Raw genomic sequence first — 16,342 nt, forward strand, 5'->3', positions numbered from 1 at the left:
TGAAAGAGTTACCTATGCACTTGCTCCAGGGCTAGTTTCCTGTTAACATTGCAAGACAATTTTCTTATTACTGCAAAAACATCTTTTCAGTGTGTGATGAACTTGCTAAGACAAAGCCTCAAGATTTTAATTTCCAGAATTCAGTAATTGATGTCAAATTTGAATTCTTTCAAAAGAATGTTTCACAGACAAATAAATCAAAGCATGTAAAGATAGCTTCACAAAAAGCATTAAAGACAAATTGTGCAAGTGCATTCAAAGAATCTGCTTAATTTCTAAAATTGTCCAAACCTTGAAGTAAGAAAGCGACCTTTCAGCAGGAACAAAACACTAAATGCCGTGACCCGGATTCGAACCGGGGTTGCTGCGGCCATAACGTAGAGTACTAACCACTATACGATCACGGCAACGAAGACGAGCCAGGTAGGAATCGAACCTATAATCTTCTGATCCGTAGTCAGACGCGTTATCCGTTGCGCCACTGGCCCAGGTGACATACGGTAAGTTTAGTGTCCTATCTGTTTTTGAATCTAGTTTTGGATTTTAGAGTTCTTTTTAGTATATACTGTACAGAATGAATTTAAAAGAGTTACCTATGCACTTGCTCCAGGGCTAGTTTCCTGTTAACATTGCAAGACAATTTTCTTATTACTGCAAAAACATCTTTTCAGTGTGTGATGAACTTGCTAAGCCTCAAGATTTTAATTTCCAGAATTCAGGAATCGATGTCAAATTTGAATTCTTTCAAAAGAATGTTTCAGAGACAAATAAATCAAAGCATGTAAAGATAGCTTCACAAAAAGCATTAAAGACAAATTGTGCAAGGGCATTCAAAGAATCTGCTTAATTTCTACAATTGTCCAAACCTTTAAGTAAGAAAGCGACTTATGAGCAAGAAAAAAAACACTAAATGCCGTGACCCGGATTCGAACCGGGGTTGCTGCGGCCACAACGCAGAGTACTAACCACTATACGATCACGGCACCGAAGACGAGCCAGGTAGGAATCGAACCTACAATCTTCTGATCCGTAGTCAGACGCGTTATCTGTTGCGCCACTGGCCCAGATGACATACCGTAAGTTTAGTGTCCTATCTGTTTTTGAGCCCAGTTTTGGATTTTAGAGTTCTTTTAAGTATATACTGTACAGAATGAATTTGAAAGAGTTACCTATGCACTTGCTCCAGGGCTAGTTTCCTGTTAACATTGCAAGACAATTTTCTTATTACTGCAAAAACATCTTTTCAGTGTGTGATGTACTTGCTAAGACAAAGCCTCAAGATTTTAATTTTCAGAATTCAGGAATTGATGTCAAATTTGAATTCTTTCAAAAGAATGTTTCACAGACAAATAAATCAAAGCATGTAAAGATAGCTTCACAAAAAGCATTAAAGACAAATTGTGCAAGTGCATTCAAAGAATCTGCTTAATTTCTACAATTGTCCAAACCTTTAAGTAAGAAAGCGACTTATGAGCAAGAAAAAAACCACTAAATGCCGTGACCCGGATTCGAACCGGGGTTGCTGCGGCCACAACGCAGAGTACTAACCACTATACGATCACGGCAACGAAGATGAGCCAGGTAGGAATCGAACCTACAATTTTCTGATCCGTAGTCAGACGCGTTATCCGTTGCGCCACTGGCCCAGCTGACATACGGTAAGTTTAGTGTCCTATCTGTTTTTGAACCTAGTTTGGGATTTTAGAGTTCTTTTAAGTATATACTGTACAGAATGAATTTGAAAGAGTTACCTATGCACTTGCTCCAGGGCTAGTTTCCTGTTAACATTGCAAGACAATTTTCTTATTACTGCAAAAACATCTTTTCAGTGTGTGATGTACTTGCTAAGACAAAGCCTCAAGATTTTAATTTTCAGAATTCAGGAATTGATGTCAAATTTGAATTCTTTCAAAAGAATGTTTCACAGACAAATAAATCAAAGCATGTAAAGATAGCTTCACAAAAAGCATTAAAGACAAATTGTGCAAGTGCATTCAAAGAATCTGCTTAATTTCTAAAATTGTCCAAACCTTGAAGTAAGGAAGCGACCTTTCAGCAGGAAAAAAAACACTAAGTGCCGTGACCCGGATTCGAACCGGGGTTGCTGCGGCCACAACGCAGAGTACTAACCACTATACGATCAAATAAATCAAAGCATGTAAAGATAGCTTCACAAAAAGCATTAAAGACAAATTGTGCAAGGGCATTCAAAGAATCTGCTTAATTTCTACAATTGTCCAAACCTTTAAGTAAGAAAGCGACTTATGAGCAAGAAAAAAAACACTAAATGCCGTGACACGGCTTCGAACCGGGGTTGCTGCGGCCACAACGCAGAGTACTAACCACTATACGATCACGGCAACGAAGACGAGCCAGGTAGGAATCGAACCTACAATCTTCTGATCCGTAGTCAGACGCGTTATCCGTTGCGCCACTGGCCCAGGTGACATACGGTAAGTTTAGAGTCCTATCTGTTTTTGAATCTAGTTTTGGATTTTAGAGTTCTTTTTAGTATATACTGTACAGAATGAATTTGAAAGAGTTACCTATGCACTTGCTCCAGGGCTAGTTTCCTGTTAACATTGCAAGACAATTTTCTTATTACTGCAAAAACATCTTTTCAGTGTGTGATGAACTTGCTAAGACAAAGCCTCAAGATTTTAATTTCCAGAATTCAGGAATCGATGTCAAATTTGAATTCTTTCAAAAGAATGTTTCACAGACAAATAAATCAAAGCATGTAAAGATAGCTTCACAAAAAGCATTAAAAACAAATTGTGCAAGGTTATTCAAAGAATCTGCTTAATTTCTACAATTGTCCAAACCTTTAAGTAAGAAAGCGACTTATGAGCAAGAAAAAAAACACTAAATGCCGTGACCCGGATTCGAACCGGGGTTGCTGCGGCCACAACGCAGAGTACTAACCACTATACGATCACGGCAACGAAGACGAGCCAGGTAGGAATCAAACCTACAATCTTCTGATCCGTAGTCAGACGCGTTATCCGTTGCGCCACTGGCCCAGGTGACATACGATAAGTTTAGTGTCCTATCTGTTTTTGAACCTAGTTTTGGATTTTAGAGTTCTTTTAAGTATATACTGTACAGAATGAATTTGAAAGAGTTACCTATGCACTTGCTCCAGGGCTAGTTTCCTGTTAACATTGCAAGACAATTTTCTTATTACTGCAAAAACATCTTTTCAGTGTGTGATGAACTTGCTAAGACAAAGCCTCAAGATTTTAATTTCCAGAATTCAGTAATTGATGTCAAATTTGAATTCTTTCAAAAGAATGTTTCACAGACAAATAAATCAAAGCATGTAAAGATAGCTTCACAAAAAGCATTAAAGACAAATTGTGCAAGTGCATTCAAAGAATCTGCTTAATTTCTAAAATTGTCCAAACCTTGAAGTAAGGAAGCGACCTTTCAGCAGGAAAAAAAACACTAAATGCCGTGACCCGGATTCGAACCGGGGTTGCTGCGGCCACAACGCAGAGTACTAACCACTATACGATCAAATAAATCAAAGCATGTAAAGATAGCTTCACAAAAAGCATTAAAGACAAATTGTGCAAGGGCATTCAAAGAATCTGCTTAATTTCTACAATTGTCCAAACCTTTAAGTAAGAAAGCGACTTATGAGCAAGAAAAAAAACACTAAATGCCGTGACCCGGATTCGAACCGGGGTTGCTGCGGCCACAACGCAGAGTACTAACCACTATACGATCACGGCAACGAAGACGAGCCAGGTAGGAATCGAACCTACAATCTTCTGATCCGTAGTCAGACGCGTTATCCGTTGCGCCACTGGCCCAGGTGACATACGGTAAGTTTAGTGTCCTATCTGTTTTTGAATCTAGTTTTGGATTTTAGAGTTCTTTTTAGTATATACTGTACAGAATGAATTTGAAAGAGTTACCTATGCACTTGCTCCAGGGCTAGTTTCCTGTTAACATTGCAAGACAATTTTCTTATTACTGCAAAAACATCTTTTCAGTGTGTGATGAACTTGCTAAGCCTCAAGATTTTAATTTCCAGAATTCAGGAATCGATGTCAAATTTGAATTCTTTCAAAAGAATGTTTCACAGACAAATAAATCAAAGCATGTAAAGATAGCTTCACAAAAAGCATTAAAGACAAATTGTGCAAGTGCATTCAAAGAATCTGCTTAATTTCTAAAATTGTCCAAACCTTGAAGTAAGAAAGCGACCTTTCAGCAGAAAAAAAAATACTAAATGCCGTGACCCGGATTCGAACCGTGGTTTCCTGGTAACATTGCAAGACAATATTCTTATTACTGCAAAAACATCTTTTCAGTGTGTGATGTACTTGCTAAGACAAAGCCTCAAGATTTTAATTTTCAGAATTCAGGAATTGATGTCAAATTTGAATTCTTTCAAAAGAATGTTTCACAGACAAATAAATCAAAGCATGTAAAGATAGCTTCACAAAAAGCATTAAAGACAAATTGTGCAAGTGCATTCAAAGAATCTGCTTAATTTCTAAAATTGTCCAAACCTTGAAGTAAGAAAGCGACCTTTCAGCAGGAAAAAAAACACAAAATGCCGTGACCCGGATTCGAACCGGGGTTGCTGCGGCCACAACACAGAGTACTAACCACTATACGATCACGGCAACGAAGACGAGCCAGGTAGGAATCGAACATACAATCTTCTGATCCGTAGTCAGACGCGTTATCCGTTGCGCCACTGGCCCAGGTGACATATGGTAAGTTTAGTGTCCTATCTGTTTTTGAATCTAGTTTTGGATTTTAGAGTTCTTTTTAGTATATACTGTACAGAATGAATTTGAAAGAGTTACCTATGCACTTGCTCCAGGGCTAGTTTCCTGTTAACATTGCAAGACAATTTTCTTATTACTGCAAAAACATCTTTTCAGTGTGTGATGAACTTGCTAAGACAAAGCCTCAAGATTTTAATTTCCAGAATTCAGTAATTGATGTCAAATTTGAATTCTTTCAAAAGAATGTTTCACAGACAAATAAATCAAAGCATGTAAAGATAGCTTCACAAAAAGCATTAAAGACAAATTGTGCAAGTGCATTCAAAGAATCTGCTTAATTTCTAAAATTGTCCAAACCTTGAAGTAAGGAAGCAACCTTTCAGCAGGAAAAAAAACACTAAATGCCGTGACCCGGATTCGAACCGGGGTTGCTGCGGCTACAACGCAGAGTACTAACCACTATACGATCAAATAAATCAAAGCATGTAAAGATAGCTTCACAAAAAGCATTAAAGACAAATTTTGCAAGGGCATTCAAAGAATCTGCTTAATTTCTACAATTGTCCAAACCTTTAAGTAAGAAAGCGACTTATGAGCAAGAAAAAAAACACTAAATGCCGTGACCCGGATTCGAACCGGGGTTGCTGCGGCCACAACGCAGAGTACTAACCACTATACGATCACGGCAACGAAGACGAGCCAGGTAGGAATCGAACCTACAATCTTCTGATCCGTAGTCAGACGCGTTATCTGTTGCGCCACTGGCCCAGGTGACATACGGTAAGTTTAGTGTCCTATCTGTTTTTGAATCTAGTTTTGGATTTTAGAGTTCTTTTTAGTATATACTGTACAGAATGAATTTGAAAGAGTTACCTATGCACTTGCTCCAGGGCTAGTTTCCTGTTAACATTGCAAGACAATTTTCTTATTACTGCAAAAACATCTTTTCAGTGTGTGATGAACTTGCTAAGCCTCAAGATTTTAATTTCCAGAATTCAGGAATCGATGTCAAATTTGAATTCTTTCAAAAGAATGTTTCAGAGACAAATAAATCAAAGCATGTAAAGATAGCTACACAAAAAGCATTAAAGACAAATTGTGCAAGGGCATTCAAAGAATCTGCTTAATTTCTACAATTGTCCAAACCTTTAAGTAAGAAAGCGACTTATGAGCAAGAAAAAAAACACTAAATGCCGTGACCCGGATTCGAACCGGGGTTGCTGCGGCCACAACGCAGAGTACTAACCACTATACGATCACGGCAACGAAGACGAGCCAGGTAGGAATCGAACCTACAATCTTCTGATCCGTAGTCAGACGCGTTATCCGTTGCGCCACTGGCCCAGGTGACATGCGGTAAGTTTAGTGTCCTATCTGTTTTTGAATCTAGTTTTGGATTTTAGAGTTCTTTTTAGTATATACTGTACAGAATGAATTTGAAAGAGTTACCTATGCACTTGCTCCAGGGCTAGTTTCCTGTTAACATTGCAAGACAATTTTCTTATTACTGCAAAAACATCTTTTCAGTGTGTGATGAACTTGCTAAGACAAAGCCTCAAGATTTTAATTTCCAGAATTCAGGAATCGATGTCAAATTTGAATTCTTTCAAAAGAATGTTTCACAGACAAATAAATCAAAGCATGTAAAGATAGCTTCACAAAAAGCATTAAAAACAAATTGTGCAAGGTTATTCAAAGAATCTGCTTAATTTCTACAATTGTCCAAACCTTTAAGTAAGAAAGCGACTTATGAGCAAGAAAAAAAACACTAAATGTCGTGACCCGGATTCGAACCGGGGTTGCTGCGGCCACAACGCAGAGTACTAACCACTATACGATCACGGCAACGAAGACGAGCCAGGTAGGAATCGAACATACAATCTTCTGATCCGTAGTCAGACGCGTTATCCGTTGCGCCACTGGCCCAGGTGACATACGGTAAGTTTAGTGTCCTATCTGTTTTTGAATCTAGTTTTGGATTTTAGAGTTCTTTTTAGTATATACTGTACAGAATGAATTTGAAAGAGTTACCTATGCACTTGCTCCAGGGCTAGTTTCCTGTTAACATTGCAAGACAATTTTCTTATTACTGCAAAAACATCTTTTCAGTGTGTGATGAACTTGCTAAGACAAAGCCTCAAGATTTTAATTTCCAGAATTTAGGAATCGATGTCAAATTTGAATTCTTTCAAAAGAATGTTTCACAGACAAATAAATCAAAGCATGTAAAGATAGCTTCACAAAAAGCATTAAAAACAAATTGTGCAAGGTTATTCAAAGAATCTGCTTAATTTCTACAATTGTCCAAACCTTTAAGTAAGAAAGCGACTTATGAGCAAGAAAAAAAACACTAAATGCCGTGACCCGGATTCGAACCGGGGTTGCTGCGGCCACAACGCAGAGTACTAACCACTATACGATCACGGCAACGAAGACGAGCCAGGTAGGAATCAAACCTACAATCTTCTGATCCGTAGTCAGACGCGTTATCCGTTGCGCCACTGGCCCAGGTGACATACGATAAGTTTAGTGTCCTATCTGTTTTTGAACCTAGTTTTGGATTTTAGAGTTCTTTTAAGTATATACTGTACAGAATGAATTTGAAAGAGTTACCTATGCACTTGCTCCAGGGCTAGTTTCCTGTTAACATTGCAAGACAATTTTCTTATTACTGCAAAAACATCTTTTCAGTGTGTGATGAACTTGCTAAGACAAAGCCTCAAGATTTTAATTTCCAGAATTCAGTAATTGATGTCAAATTTGAATTCTTTCAAAAGAATGTTTCACAGACAAATAAATCAAAGCATGTAAAGATAGCTTCACAAAAAGCATTAAAGACAAATTGTGCAAGTGCATTCAAAGAATCTGCTTAATTTCTAAAATTGTCCAAACCTTGAAGTAAGGAAGCGACCTTTCAGCAGGAAAAAAAACACTAAATGCCGTGACCCGGATTCGAACCGGGGTTGCTGCGGCCACAACGCAGAGTACTAACCACTATACGATCAAATAAATCAAAGCATGTAAAGATAGCTTCACAAAAAGCATTAAAGACAAATTGTGCAAGGGCATTCAAAGAATCTGCTTAATTTCTACAATTGTCCAAACCTTTAAGTAAGAAAGCGACTTATGAGCAAGAAAAAAAACACAAAATGCCGTGACCCGGATTCGAACCAGGGTTGCTGCGGCCACAACACAGAGTACTAACCACTATACGATCACGGCAACGAAGACGAGCCAGGTAGGAATCGAACATACAATCTTCTGATCCGTAGTCAGACGCGTTATCCGTTGCGCCACTGGCCCAGGTGACATATGGTAAGTTTAGTGTCCTATCTGTTTTTGAATCTAGTTTACTGTATATACTGTACAGAATGAATTTGAAAGAGTTACCTATGCACTTGCTCCAGGGCTAGTTTCCTGTTAACATTGCAAGACAATTTTCTTATTACTGCAAAAACATCTTTTCAGTGTGTGATGAACTTGCTAAGACAAAGCCTCAAGATTTTAATTTCCAGAATTCAGTAATTGATGTCAAATTTGAATTCTTTCAAAAGAATGTTTCACAGACAAATAAATCAAAGCATGTAAAGATAGCTTCACAAAAAGCATTAAAGACAAATTGTGCAAGTGCATTCAAAGAATCTGCTTAATTTCTAAAATTGTCCAAACCTTGAAGTAAGGAAGCGACCTTTCAGCAGGAAAAAAAACACTAAATGCCGTGACCCGGATACGAACCGGGGTTGCTGCGGCCACAACGCAGAGTACTAACCACTATACGATCAAATAAATCAAAGCATGTAAAGATAGCTTCACAAAAAGCATTAAAGACAAATTGTGCAAGGGCATTCAAAGAATCTGCTTAATTTCTACAATTGTCCAAACCTTTAAGTAAGAAAGCGACTTATGAGCAAGAAAAAAAACACTAAATGCCGTGACACGGATTCGAACCAGGGTTGCTGCGGCCACAACGCAGAGTACTAACCACTATACGATCACGGCAACGAAGACGAGCCAGGTAGGAATCGAACCTACAATCTTCTGATCCGTAGTCAGACGCGTTATCCGTTGCGCCACTGGCCCAGTTGACATACGGTAAGTTTAGTGTCCTATCTGTTTTTGAATCTAGTTTTGGATTTTAGAGTTCTTTTTAGTATATACTGTACAGAATGAATTTGAAAGAGTTACCTATGCACTTGCTCCAGGGCTAGTTTCCTGTTAACATTGCAAGACAATTTTCTTATTACTGCAAAAACATCTTTTCAGTGTGTGATGAACTTGCTAAGCCTCAAGATTTTAATTTCCAGAATTCAGGAATCGATGTCAAATTTGAATTCTTTCAAAAGAATGTTTCAGAGACAAATAAATCAAAGCATGTAAAGATAGCTACACAAAAAGCATTAAAGACAAATTGTGCAAGGGCATTCAAAGAATCTGCTTAATTTCTACAATTGTCCAAACCTTTAAGTAAGAAAGCGACTTATGAGCAAGAAAAAAAACACTAAATGCCGTGACCCGGATTCGAACCGGGGTTGCTGCGGCCACAACGCAGAGTACTAACCACTATACGATCACGGCAACGAAGACGAGCCAGGTAGGAATCGAACCTACAATCTTCTGATCCGTAGTCAGACGCGTTATCCGTTGCGCCACTGGCCCAGGTGACATACGCTCAGTTTAGTGTCCTATCTGTTTTTGAACCTAGTTTTGGATTTTAGAGTTCTTTTAAGTATATACTGTACAGAATGAATTTGAAAGAGTTACCTATGCACTTGCTCCAGGGCTAGTTTCCTGTTAACATTGCAAGACAATTTTCTTATTACTGCAAAAACATCTTTTCAGTGTGTGATGAACTTGCTAAGACAAAGCCTCAAGATTTTAATTTCCAGAATTCAGGAATTGATGTCAAATTTGAATTCTTTCAAAAGAATGTTTCACAGACAAATAAATCAAAGCATGTAAAGATAGCTTCACAAAAAGCATTAAAGACAAATTGTGCAAGTGCATTCAAAGAATCTGCTTAATTTCGAAAATTGTCCAAACCTTGAAGTAAGGAAGCGACCTTTCAGCAGGAAAAAAAACACTAAATGCCGTGACCCGGATACGAACCGGGGTTGCTGCGGCCACAACGCAGAGTACTAACCACTATACGATCACGGCAACGAAGACGAGCCAGGTAGGAATCGAACCTACAATCTTCTGATCCGTAGTCAGACGCGTTATCCGTTGCGCCACTGGCCCAGGTGACATGCGGTAAGTTTAGTGTCCTATCTGTTTTTGAATCTAGTTTTGGATTTTAGAGTTCTTTTTAGTATATACTGTACAGAATGAATTTGAAAGAGTTACCTATGCACTTGCTCCAGGGCTAGTTTCCTGTTAACATTGCAAGACAATTTTCTTATTACTGCAAAAACATCTTTTCAGTGTGTGATGAACTTGCTAAGACAAAGCCTCAAGATTTTAATTTCCAGAATTCAGGAATCGATGTCAAATTTGAATTCTTTCAAAAGAATGTTTCAGAGACAAATAAATCAAAGCATGTAAAGATAGCTACACAAAAAGCATTAAAGACAAATTGTGCAAGGGCATTCAAAGAATCTGCTTAATTTCTACAATTGTCCAAACCTTTAAGTAAGAAAGCGACTTATGAGCAAGAAAAAAAACACTAAATGCCGTGACCCGGATTCGAACCGGGGTTGCTGCGGCCACAACGCAGAGTACTAACCACTATACGATCACGGCAACGAAGACGAGCCAGGTAGGAATCGAACCTACAATCTTCTGATCCGTAGTCAGACGCGTTATCCGTTGCGCCACTGGCCCAGGTGACATACGCTCAGTTTAGTGTCCTATCTGTTTTTGAACCTAGTTTTGGATTTTAGAGTTCTTTTAAGTATATACTGTACAGAATGAATTTGAAAGAGTTACCTATGCACTTGCTCCAGGGCTAGTTTCCTGTTAACATTGCAAGACAATTTTCTTATTACTGCAAAAACATCTTTTCAGTGTGTGATGAACTTGCTAAGACAAAGCCTCAAGATTTTAATTTCCAGAATTCAGTAATTGATGTCAAATTTGAATTCTTTCAAAAGAATGTTTCACAGACAAATAAATCAAAGCATGTAAAGATAGCTTCACAAAAAGCATTAAAGACAAATTGTGCAAGTGCATTCAAAGAATCTGCTTAATTTCTAAAATTGTCCAAACCTTGAAGTAAGGAAGCGACTTTTCAGCAGGAAAAAAAACACTAAATGCCGTGACCCGGATACGAACCGGGGTTGCTGCGGCCACAACGCAGAGTACTAACCACTATACGATCAAATAAATCAAAGCATGTAAAGATAGCTTCACAAAAAGCATTAAAGACAAATTGTGCAAGGGCATTCAAAGAATCTGCTTAATTTCTACAATTGTCCAAACCTTTAAGTAAGAAAGCGACTTATGAGCAAGAAAAAAAACACTAAATGCCGTGACCCGGATTCGAACCAGGGTTGCTGCGGCCACAACGCAGAGTACTAACCACTATACGATCACGGCAACGAAGACGAGCCAGGTAGGAATCGAACCTACAATCTTCTGATCCGTAGTCAGACGCGTTATCCGTTGCGCCACTGGCCCAGGTGACATACGGTAAGTTTAGTGTCCTATCTGTTTTTGAATCTAGTTTTGGATTTTAGAGTTCTTTTTAGTATATACTGTACAGAATGAATTTGAAAGAGTTACCTATGCACTTGCTCCAGGGCTAGTTTCCTGTTAACATTGCAAGACAATTTTCTTATTACTGCAAAAACATCTTTTCAGTGTGTGATGAACTTGCTAAGCCTCAAGATTTTAATTTCCAGAATTCAGGAATCGATGTCAAATTTGAATTCTTTCAAAAGAATGTTTCAGAGACAAATAAATCAAAGCATGTAAAGATAGCTTCACAAAAAGCATTAAAGACAAATTGTGCAAGGGCATTCAAAGAATCTTCTTAATTTCTACAATTGTCCAAACCTTTAAGTAAGAAAGCGACTTATGAGCAAGAAAAAAAACACTAAATGCCGTGACCCGGATTCGAACCGGGGTTGCTGCGGCCACAACGCAGAGTACTAACCACTATACGATCACGGCAACGAAGACGAGCCAGGTAGGAATCGAACCTACAATCTTCTGATCCGTAGTCAGACGCGTTATCCGTTGCGCCACTGGCCCAGGTGACATACGGTAAGTTTAGTGTCCTATCTGTTTTTGAATCTAGTTTTGGATTTTAGAGTTCTTTTTAGTATATACTGTACAGAATGAATTTGAAAGAGTTACCTATGCACTTGCTCCAGGGCTAGTTTCCTGTTAACATTGCAAGACAATTTTCTTATTACTGCAAAAACATCTTTTCAGTGTGTCATGAACTTGCTAAGCCTCAAGATTTTAATTTCCAGAATTCAGGAATCGATGTCAAATTTGAATTCTTTCAAAAGAATGTTTCAGAGACAAATAAATCAAAGCATGTAAAGATAGCTTCACAAAAAGCATTAAAGACAAATTGTGCAAGGGCATTCAAAGAATCTGCTTAATTTCTAAAATTGTCCAAACCTTTAAGTAAGGAAGCGACTTTTCAGCAGGAAAAAAAACACTAAATGCCGTGACCCGGATACGAACCGGGGTTGCTGCGGCCACAACGCAGAGTACTAACCACTATACGATCAAATAAATCAAAGCATGTAAAGATAGCTTCACAAAAAGCATTAAAGACAAATTGTGCAAGGGCATTCAAAGAATCTGCTTAATTTCTACAATTGTCCAAACCTTTAAGTAAGAAAGCGACTTATGAGCAAGAAAAAAAACACTAAATGCCGTGACCCGGATTCGAACCAGGGTTGCTGCGGCCACAACGCAGAGTACTAACCACTATACGATCACGGCAACGAAGACGAGCCAGGTAGGAATCGAACCTACAATCTTCTGATCCGTAGTCAGACGCGTTATCCGTTGCGCCACTGGCCCAGGTGACATACGGTAAGTTTAGTGTCCTATCTGTTTTTGAATCTAGTTTTGGATTTTAGAGTTCTTTTTAGTATATACTGTACAGAATGAATTTGAAAGAGTTACCTATGCACTTGCTCCAGGGCTAGTTTCCTGTTAACATTGCAAGACAATTTTCTTATTACTGCAAAAACATCTTTTCAGTGTGTGATGAACTTGCTAAGCCTCAAGATTTTAATTTCCAGAATTCAGGAATCGATGTCAAATTTGAATTCTTTCAAAAGAATGTTTCAGAGACAAATAAATCAAAGCATGTAAAGATAGCTTCACAAAAAGCATTAAAGACAAATTGTGCAAGGGCATTCAAAGAATCTGCTTAATTTCTACAATTGTCCAAACCTTTAAGTAAGAAAGCGACTTATGAGCAAGAAAAAAAACACTAAATGCCGTGACCCGGATTCGAACCGGGGTTGCTGCGGCCACAACGCAGAGTACTAACCACTATACGATCACGGCAACGAAGACGAGCCAGGTAGGAATCGAACCTACAATCTTCTGATCCGTAGTCAGACGCGTTATCCGTTGCGCCACTGGCCCAGGTGACATACGGTAAGTTTAGTGTCCTATCTGTTTTTGAATCTAGTTTTGGATTTTAGAGTTCTTTTTAGTATATACTGTACAGAATGAATTTGAAAGAGTTACCTATGCACTTGCTCCAGGGCTAGTTTCCTGTTAACATTGCAAGACAATTTTCTTATTACTGCAAAAACATCTTTTCAGTGTGTCATGAACTTGCTAAGCCTCAAGATTTTAATTTCCAGAATTCAGGAATCGATGTCAAATTTGAATTCTTTCAAAAGAATGTTTCAGAGACAAATAAATCAAAGCATGTAAAGATAGCTTCACAAAAAGCATTAAAGACAAATTGTGCAAGGGCATTCAAAGAATCTGCTTAATTTCTACAATTGTCCAAACCTTTAAGTAAGAAAGCGACTTATGAGCAAGAAAAAAAACACTAAATGCCGTGACCCGGATTCGAACCGGGGTTGCTGCGGCCACAACGCAGAGTACTAACCACTATACGATCACGGCAACGAAGACGAGCCAGGTAGGAATCGAACCTACAATCTTCTGATCCGTAGTCAGACGCGTTATCCGTTGCGCCACTGGCCCAGGTGACATGCGGTAAGTTTAGTGTCCTATCTGTTTTTGAATCTAGTTTTGGATTTTAGAGTTCTTTTTAGTATATACTGTACAGAATGAATTTGAAAGAGTTACCTATGCACTTGCTCCAGGGCTAGTTTCCTGTTAACATTGCAAGACAATTTTCTTATTACTGCAAAAACATCTTTTCAGTGTGTGATGAACTTGCTAAGACAAAGCCTCAAGATTTTAATTTCCAGAATTCAGGAATCGATGTCAAATTTGAATTCTTTCAAAAGAATGTTTCACAGACAAATAAATCAAAGCATGTAAAGATAGCTTCACAAAAAGCATTAAAAACAAATTGTGCAAGGTTATTCAAAGAATCTGCTTAATTTCTACAATTGTCCAAACCTTTAAGTAAGAAAGCGACTTATGAGCAAGAAAAAAAACACTAAATGCCGTGATCCGGATTCGAACCGGGGTTGCTGCGGCCACAACGCAGAGTACTAACCACTATACGATCACGGCAACGAAGACGAGCCAGGTAGGAATCGAACATACAATCTTCTGATCCGTAGTCAGACACGTTATCCGTTGCGCCACTGGCCCAGGTGACATACGGTAAGTTTAGTGTCCTATCTGTTTTTTAATCTAGTTTTGGATTTTAGAGTTCTTTTTAGTATATACTGTACAGAATGAATTTGAAAGAGTTACCTATGCACTTGCTCCAGGGCTAGTTTCCTGTTAACATTGCAAGACAATTTTCTTATTACTGCAAAAACATCTTTTCAGTGTGTGATGAACTTGCTAAGACAAAGCCTCAAGATTTTAATTTCCAGAATTTAGGAATCGATGTCAAATTTGAATTCTTTCAAAAGAATGTTTCACAGACAAATAAATCAAAGCATGTAAAGATAGCTTCACAAAAAGCATTAAAAACAAATTGTGCAAGGTTATTCAAAGAATCTGCTTAATTTCTACAATTGTCCAAACCTTTAAGTAAGAAAGCGACTTATGAGCAAGAAAAAAAACACTAAATGCCGTGACCCGGATTCGAACCGGGGTTGCTGCGGCCACAACGCAGAGTACTAACCACTATACGATCACGGCAACGAAGACGAGCCAGGTAGGAATCAAACCTACAATCTTCTGATCCGTAGTCAGACGCGTTATCCGTTGCGCCACTGGCCCAGGTGACATACGCTAAGTTTAGTGTCCTATCTGTTTTTGAACCTAGTTTTGGATTTTAGAGTTCTTTTAAGTATATACTGTACAGAATGAATTTGAAAGAGTTACCTATGCACTTGCTCCAGGGCTAGTTTCCTGTTAACATTGCAAGACAATTTTCTTATTACTGCAAAAACATCTTTTCAGTGTGTGATGAACTTGCTAAGACAAAGCCTCAAGATTTTAATTTCCAGAATTCAGTAATTGATGTCAAATTTGAATTCTTTCAAAAGAATGTTTCACAGACAAATAAATCAAAGCATGTAAAGATAGCTTCACAAAAAGCATTAAAGACAAATTGTGCAAGTGCATTCAAAGAATCTGCTTAATTTCTAAAATTGTCCAAACCTTGAAGTAAGGAAGCGACCTTTCAGCAGGAAAAAAAACACTAAATGCCGTGACCCGGATTCGAACCGGGGTTGCTGCGGCCACAACGCAGAGTACTAACCACTATACGATCAAATAAATCAAAGCATGTAAAGATAGCTTCACAAAAAGCATTAAAGACAAATTGTGCAAGGGCATTCAAAGAATCTGCTTAATTTCTACAATTGTCCAAACCTTTAAGTAAGAAAGCGACTTATGAGCAAGAAAAAAAACACTAAATGCCGTGACCCGGATTCGAACCGGGGTTGCTGCGGCCACAACGCAGAGTACTAACCACTATACGATCACGGCAACGAAGACGAGCCAGGTAGGAATCGAACCTACAATCTTCTGATCCGTAGTCAGACGCGTTATCCGTTGCACCACTGGCCCAGGTGACATATGGTAAGTTTAGTGTCCTATCTGTTTTTGAATCTAGTTTTGGATTTTAGAGTTCTTTTTAGTATATACTGTACAGAATGAATTTGAAAGAGTTACCTATGCACTTGCTCCAGGGCTAGTTTCCTGTTAACATTGCAAGACAATTTTCTTATTACTGCAAAAACATCTTTTCAGTGTGTGATGAACTTGCTAAGCCTCAAGATTTTAATTTCCAGAATTCAGGAATCGATGTCAAATTTTAATTCTTTCAAAAGAATGTTTCAGAGACAAATAAATCAAAGCATGTAAAGATAGCTTCACAAAAAGCATTAAAGACAAATTGTGCAAGGGCATTCAAAGAATCTGCTTAATTTCTACAATTGTCCAAACCTTTAAGTAAGAAAGCGACTTATGAGCAAGAAAAAAAACACTAAATGCCGTGACCCGGATTCGAACCGGGGTTGCTGCGGCCACAACGCAGAGTACTAACCACTATACGATCACGGCAACGAAGA

At 38.4% G+C, this 16,342-nt stretch overlaps 44 non-coding genes across 44 annotated transcripts; all 44 read right to left on the reverse strand.

The window, feature by feature from the left end:
- Window positions 1–415: 415 nt before the first annotated feature.
- Window positions 416–488, reverse strand: TRNAR-ACG (transfer RNA arginine (anticodon ACG)). The gene has a single exon. It is a non-coding gene; the product is annotated as a tRNA-Arg (tRNA).
- A 423-nt stretch (window positions 489–911) lies between these two features.
- On the reverse strand, window positions 912–983 carry TRNAH-GUG (transfer RNA histidin (anticodon GUG)). The gene has a single exon. It is a non-coding gene; the product is annotated as a tRNA-His (tRNA).
- Window positions 984–991: 8 nt separating this feature from the next.
- Window positions 992–1,064, reverse strand: TRNAR-ACG (transfer RNA arginine (anticodon ACG)). Its single transcript has one exon. It is a non-coding gene; the product is annotated as a tRNA-Arg (tRNA).
- A 429-nt stretch (window positions 1,065–1,493) lies between these two features.
- Window positions 1,494–1,565, reverse strand: TRNAH-GUG (transfer RNA histidin (anticodon GUG)). Its single transcript has one exon. It is a non-coding gene; the product is annotated as a tRNA-His (tRNA).
- Window positions 1,566–1,573: 8 nt separating this feature from the next.
- Window positions 1,574–1,646, reverse strand: TRNAR-ACG (transfer RNA arginine (anticodon ACG)). The gene has a single exon. It is a non-coding gene; the product is annotated as a tRNA-Arg (tRNA).
- Window positions 1,647–2,368: 722 nt separating this feature from the next.
- TRNAR-ACG (transfer RNA arginine (anticodon ACG)) lies at window positions 2,369–2,441 on the reverse strand. Its single transcript has one exon. It is a non-coding gene; the product is annotated as a tRNA-Arg (tRNA).
- Window positions 2,442–2,870: 429 nt separating this feature from the next.
- On the reverse strand, window positions 2,871–2,942 carry TRNAH-GUG (transfer RNA histidin (anticodon GUG)). The gene has a single exon. It is a non-coding gene; the product is annotated as a tRNA-His (tRNA).
- Window positions 2,943–2,950: 8 nt separating this feature from the next.
- Window positions 2,951–3,023, reverse strand: TRNAR-ACG (transfer RNA arginine (anticodon ACG)). The gene has a single exon. It is a non-coding gene; the product is annotated as a tRNA-Arg (tRNA).
- Window positions 3,024–3,665: 642 nt separating this feature from the next.
- Window positions 3,666–3,737, reverse strand: TRNAH-GUG (transfer RNA histidin (anticodon GUG)). Its single transcript has one exon. It is a non-coding gene; the product is annotated as a tRNA-His (tRNA).
- An 8-nt stretch (window positions 3,738–3,745) lies between these two features.
- Window positions 3,746–3,818, reverse strand: TRNAR-ACG (transfer RNA arginine (anticodon ACG)). Its single transcript has one exon. It is a non-coding gene; the product is annotated as a tRNA-Arg (tRNA).
- A 750-nt stretch (window positions 3,819–4,568) lies between these two features.
- On the reverse strand, window positions 4,569–4,640 carry TRNAH-GUG (transfer RNA histidin (anticodon GUG)). The gene has a single exon. It is a non-coding gene; the product is annotated as a tRNA-His (tRNA).
- An 8-nt stretch (window positions 4,641–4,648) lies between these two features.
- On the reverse strand, window positions 4,649–4,721 carry TRNAR-ACG (transfer RNA arginine (anticodon ACG)). Its single transcript has one exon. It is a non-coding gene; the product is annotated as a tRNA-Arg (tRNA).
- A 642-nt stretch (window positions 4,722–5,363) lies between these two features.
- TRNAH-GUG (transfer RNA histidin (anticodon GUG)) lies at window positions 5,364–5,435 on the reverse strand. Its single transcript has one exon. It is a non-coding gene; the product is annotated as a tRNA-His (tRNA).
- An 8-nt stretch (window positions 5,436–5,443) lies between these two features.
- TRNAR-ACG (transfer RNA arginine (anticodon ACG)) lies at window positions 5,444–5,516 on the reverse strand. The gene has a single exon. It is a non-coding gene; the product is annotated as a tRNA-Arg (tRNA).
- Window positions 5,517–5,939: 423 nt separating this feature from the next.
- Window positions 5,940–6,011, reverse strand: TRNAH-GUG (transfer RNA histidin (anticodon GUG)). The gene has a single exon. It is a non-coding gene; the product is annotated as a tRNA-His (tRNA).
- An 8-nt stretch (window positions 6,012–6,019) lies between these two features.
- TRNAR-ACG (transfer RNA arginine (anticodon ACG)) lies at window positions 6,020–6,092 on the reverse strand. Its single transcript has one exon. It is a non-coding gene; the product is annotated as a tRNA-Arg (tRNA).
- A 429-nt stretch (window positions 6,093–6,521) lies between these two features.
- Window positions 6,522–6,593, reverse strand: TRNAH-GUG (transfer RNA histidin (anticodon GUG)). Its single transcript has one exon. It is a non-coding gene; the product is annotated as a tRNA-His (tRNA).
- An 8-nt stretch (window positions 6,594–6,601) lies between these two features.
- Window positions 6,602–6,674, reverse strand: TRNAR-ACG (transfer RNA arginine (anticodon ACG)). Its single transcript has one exon. It is a non-coding gene; the product is annotated as a tRNA-Arg (tRNA).
- Window positions 6,675–7,103: 429 nt separating this feature from the next.
- TRNAH-GUG (transfer RNA histidin (anticodon GUG)) lies at window positions 7,104–7,175 on the reverse strand. Its single transcript has one exon. It is a non-coding gene; the product is annotated as a tRNA-His (tRNA).
- Window positions 7,176–7,183: 8 nt separating this feature from the next.
- On the reverse strand, window positions 7,184–7,256 carry TRNAR-ACG (transfer RNA arginine (anticodon ACG)). Its single transcript has one exon. It is a non-coding gene; the product is annotated as a tRNA-Arg (tRNA).
- A 642-nt stretch (window positions 7,257–7,898) lies between these two features.
- On the reverse strand, window positions 7,899–7,970 carry TRNAH-GUG (transfer RNA histidin (anticodon GUG)). Its single transcript has one exon. It is a non-coding gene; the product is annotated as a tRNA-His (tRNA).
- Window positions 7,971–7,978: 8 nt separating this feature from the next.
- Window positions 7,979–8,051, reverse strand: TRNAR-ACG (transfer RNA arginine (anticodon ACG)). The gene has a single exon. It is a non-coding gene; the product is annotated as a tRNA-Arg (tRNA).
- Window positions 8,052–8,755: 704 nt separating this feature from the next.
- Window positions 8,756–8,828, reverse strand: TRNAR-ACG (transfer RNA arginine (anticodon ACG)). Its single transcript has one exon. It is a non-coding gene; the product is annotated as a tRNA-Arg (tRNA).
- A 423-nt stretch (window positions 8,829–9,251) lies between these two features.
- TRNAH-GUG (transfer RNA histidin (anticodon GUG)) lies at window positions 9,252–9,323 on the reverse strand. Its single transcript has one exon. It is a non-coding gene; the product is annotated as a tRNA-His (tRNA).
- An 8-nt stretch (window positions 9,324–9,331) lies between these two features.
- TRNAR-ACG (transfer RNA arginine (anticodon ACG)) lies at window positions 9,332–9,404 on the reverse strand. Its single transcript has one exon. It is a non-coding gene; the product is annotated as a tRNA-Arg (tRNA).
- Window positions 9,405–9,913: 509 nt separating this feature from the next.
- TRNAR-ACG (transfer RNA arginine (anticodon ACG)) lies at window positions 9,914–9,986 on the reverse strand. Its single transcript has one exon. It is a non-coding gene; the product is annotated as a tRNA-Arg (tRNA).
- A 429-nt stretch (window positions 9,987–10,415) lies between these two features.
- On the reverse strand, window positions 10,416–10,487 carry TRNAH-GUG (transfer RNA histidin (anticodon GUG)). The gene has a single exon. It is a non-coding gene; the product is annotated as a tRNA-His (tRNA).
- Window positions 10,488–10,495: 8 nt separating this feature from the next.
- Window positions 10,496–10,568, reverse strand: TRNAR-ACG (transfer RNA arginine (anticodon ACG)). Its single transcript has one exon. It is a non-coding gene; the product is annotated as a tRNA-Arg (tRNA).
- Window positions 10,569–11,210: 642 nt separating this feature from the next.
- TRNAH-GUG (transfer RNA histidin (anticodon GUG)) lies at window positions 11,211–11,282 on the reverse strand. Its single transcript has one exon. It is a non-coding gene; the product is annotated as a tRNA-His (tRNA).
- An 8-nt stretch (window positions 11,283–11,290) lies between these two features.
- TRNAR-ACG (transfer RNA arginine (anticodon ACG)) lies at window positions 11,291–11,363 on the reverse strand. Its single transcript has one exon. It is a non-coding gene; the product is annotated as a tRNA-Arg (tRNA).
- Window positions 11,364–11,786: 423 nt separating this feature from the next.
- Window positions 11,787–11,858, reverse strand: TRNAH-GUG (transfer RNA histidin (anticodon GUG)). Its single transcript has one exon. It is a non-coding gene; the product is annotated as a tRNA-His (tRNA).
- Window positions 11,859–11,866: 8 nt separating this feature from the next.
- TRNAR-ACG (transfer RNA arginine (anticodon ACG)) lies at window positions 11,867–11,939 on the reverse strand. Its single transcript has one exon. It is a non-coding gene; the product is annotated as a tRNA-Arg (tRNA).
- Window positions 11,940–12,575: 636 nt separating this feature from the next.
- On the reverse strand, window positions 12,576–12,647 carry TRNAH-GUG (transfer RNA histidin (anticodon GUG)). Its single transcript has one exon. It is a non-coding gene; the product is annotated as a tRNA-His (tRNA).
- Window positions 12,648–12,655: 8 nt separating this feature from the next.
- TRNAR-ACG (transfer RNA arginine (anticodon ACG)) lies at window positions 12,656–12,728 on the reverse strand. Its single transcript has one exon. It is a non-coding gene; the product is annotated as a tRNA-Arg (tRNA).
- A 423-nt stretch (window positions 12,729–13,151) lies between these two features.
- On the reverse strand, window positions 13,152–13,223 carry TRNAH-GUG (transfer RNA histidin (anticodon GUG)). Its single transcript has one exon. It is a non-coding gene; the product is annotated as a tRNA-His (tRNA).
- Window positions 13,224–13,231: 8 nt separating this feature from the next.
- TRNAR-ACG (transfer RNA arginine (anticodon ACG)) lies at window positions 13,232–13,304 on the reverse strand. The gene has a single exon. It is a non-coding gene; the product is annotated as a tRNA-Arg (tRNA).
- A 423-nt stretch (window positions 13,305–13,727) lies between these two features.
- Window positions 13,728–13,799, reverse strand: TRNAH-GUG (transfer RNA histidin (anticodon GUG)). The gene has a single exon. It is a non-coding gene; the product is annotated as a tRNA-His (tRNA).
- Window positions 13,800–13,807: 8 nt separating this feature from the next.
- Window positions 13,808–13,880, reverse strand: TRNAR-ACG (transfer RNA arginine (anticodon ACG)). The gene has a single exon. It is a non-coding gene; the product is annotated as a tRNA-Arg (tRNA).
- Window positions 13,881–14,389: 509 nt separating this feature from the next.
- TRNAR-ACG (transfer RNA arginine (anticodon ACG)) lies at window positions 14,390–14,462 on the reverse strand. The gene has a single exon. It is a non-coding gene; the product is annotated as a tRNA-Arg (tRNA).
- Window positions 14,463–14,891: 429 nt separating this feature from the next.
- TRNAH-GUG (transfer RNA histidin (anticodon GUG)) lies at window positions 14,892–14,963 on the reverse strand. Its single transcript has one exon. It is a non-coding gene; the product is annotated as a tRNA-His (tRNA).
- Window positions 14,964–14,971: 8 nt separating this feature from the next.
- TRNAR-ACG (transfer RNA arginine (anticodon ACG)) lies at window positions 14,972–15,044 on the reverse strand. Its single transcript has one exon. It is a non-coding gene; the product is annotated as a tRNA-Arg (tRNA).
- A 642-nt stretch (window positions 15,045–15,686) lies between these two features.
- On the reverse strand, window positions 15,687–15,758 carry TRNAH-GUG (transfer RNA histidin (anticodon GUG)). Its single transcript has one exon. It is a non-coding gene; the product is annotated as a tRNA-His (tRNA).
- An 8-nt stretch (window positions 15,759–15,766) lies between these two features.
- TRNAR-ACG (transfer RNA arginine (anticodon ACG)) lies at window positions 15,767–15,839 on the reverse strand. The gene has a single exon. It is a non-coding gene; the product is annotated as a tRNA-Arg (tRNA).
- Window positions 15,840–16,262: 423 nt separating this feature from the next.
- TRNAH-GUG (transfer RNA histidin (anticodon GUG)) lies at window positions 16,263–16,334 on the reverse strand. Its single transcript has one exon. It is a non-coding gene; the product is annotated as a tRNA-His (tRNA).
- Between the last annotated feature and the right edge of the window lie 8 nt (window positions 16,335–16,342).

This window comes from Crinia signifera, chromosome 4, assembly GCF_055691185.1.
Source record: "Crinia signifera chromosome 4, ASM5569118v1, whole genome shotgun sequence".
In the NCBI taxonomy this organism is placed as follows: Eukaryota; Metazoa; Chordata; class Amphibia; order Anura; family Myobatrachidae; genus Crinia; species Crinia signifera.